Raw genomic sequence first — 1,643 nt, 5'->3', positions numbered from 1 at the left:
AGGGATGGAATTCCTTGACACCTCAGGATCTGTGGACCTCACAGGATCCCCACCTACCTCGCCCTCTCTCACTCCATTCATGGTCATCCCTTCTATTTTTCATTCACCACCTACATCTACCCACTCCTCCCCATACACCCCACCTACCTTTACAATTCAACTTCTCTTTCCCACCCAATCCCACCCATATAGCCGAATCCATCTCCCCTCACTCACCTCCATTTTCTTCTTCTTCTTCCTCTCTTCTTTCTTCTCTTGCTCGAGGGCGAGCAAAAATTTAAGTTTGGTGTGGTAAAAGCATAGATTTTTTGCTTTTCCATTACCATTAATGGCACCTAAGGCCAGAGAAACCTCAAAGGGAAGACAAAAGCTTCCACCTCTGAGTCTTGGGAGATGGAAAATATAAGCCGTCATAGCTCAGTGGTAGAACATATGGCTGCAAATCAAGAGATCCCTGAGATACCTCAGGGGATAAGTTAACTTCCACACAAATATTGGAAGCAACTAAGGGTAGAAACACCAAAATTACTATAAATCATTCAACAGAAGCAAGGAAGAGACATAGAGGAGCTCAAAGAGCACCATTGCACCTTCAAGAAGGCGCCACCCTCACTCAGGTGGATTCATTCCTTGTTCTTTATTTTCTTTCTGTTTTTCGTTTTTAATATTGTGTTTATCTATGTTTTGTGTCTTTACTTCATGATCATTAGTATGTAACCATGCCTTAAAACTATGAATAAAATCCATTAATCCTTCACCTCTCTTAAATGAAAAATGTTTCAATTCAAAAGAATAAGAAGTACATAAATTTCGAATTTATCCTTGAATTTAATTTAATTATATTGATGTGGTGACAATACTTTTTGTTTTCTGAATGAATGCTTGAACAGTGCATATTTTTGATCTTGTTGTTTATGAGTGTTAAAATTGTTGGCTCTTGAAAGAATGATGAACAAAGAGAAATGTTATTGATGATCTGAAAAAAATCATGAAATTGATTCTTGAAGCAAGAAAAAGCAGTGAAAAAAAAAAAGAAATTTGGCGAAAAAAAATAAAAAGAAAAAAGAAAAAGCAAGCAGAAAAAGCCAATAGCCCTTAAAACCAAAAGGCAAGGGTAGCAAGGATCCAAGGCTTTGAGCATTAATGGATAGGAGGGCCCAAGGAAATAAAATCCAGGTCTAAGCGGCTAAATCAAGCTGTCCCTAACCATGTGCTTGTGTCATGAAGGTCCAAGTGAAAAGCTTGAGACTGAGTGGTTAAAGTCGTGATCCAAAGCAAAAGAGTGTGCTTAAGAGCCCTGGACACCACTAATTGGGGACTCTAGCAAAGCTAAGTCACAATCTGAAAAGGTTCACCCAGTTATGTGTCTGTGGCATTTATGTATCCGGTGGTAATACTGGAAAACAAAGTGCTTAGGGCCACGGCCAAGACTCATAAGTAGATGTGTTCAAGAATCAACATGCTTAACTAGGAAAGTCAATAACACTATCTGAAATTCTAAGTTCCTAGAGAAGCCAACCATTCTAAACTTCAAAGGAAAAAGTGAGGTGCCAAAACTGTTCAGAAGCAAAAAGCTACAAGTCCCGCTCATCTAATTAAATTATAATATTCATTGATATTCTGGAATTTATAGTATATTCTCT

The sequence above is a fragment of the Arachis duranensis genome, chromosome 2 (assembly GCF_000817695.3).
Source record: "Arachis duranensis cultivar V14167 chromosome 2, aradu.V14167.gnm2.J7QH, whole genome shotgun sequence".
Taxonomy (NCBI): Eukaryota; Viridiplantae; Streptophyta; class Magnoliopsida; order Fabales; family Fabaceae; genus Arachis; species Arachis duranensis.
The sequence above is the reverse complement of the archived record's forward strand: the minus strand, read 5'-3'. Positions refer to the sequence as shown.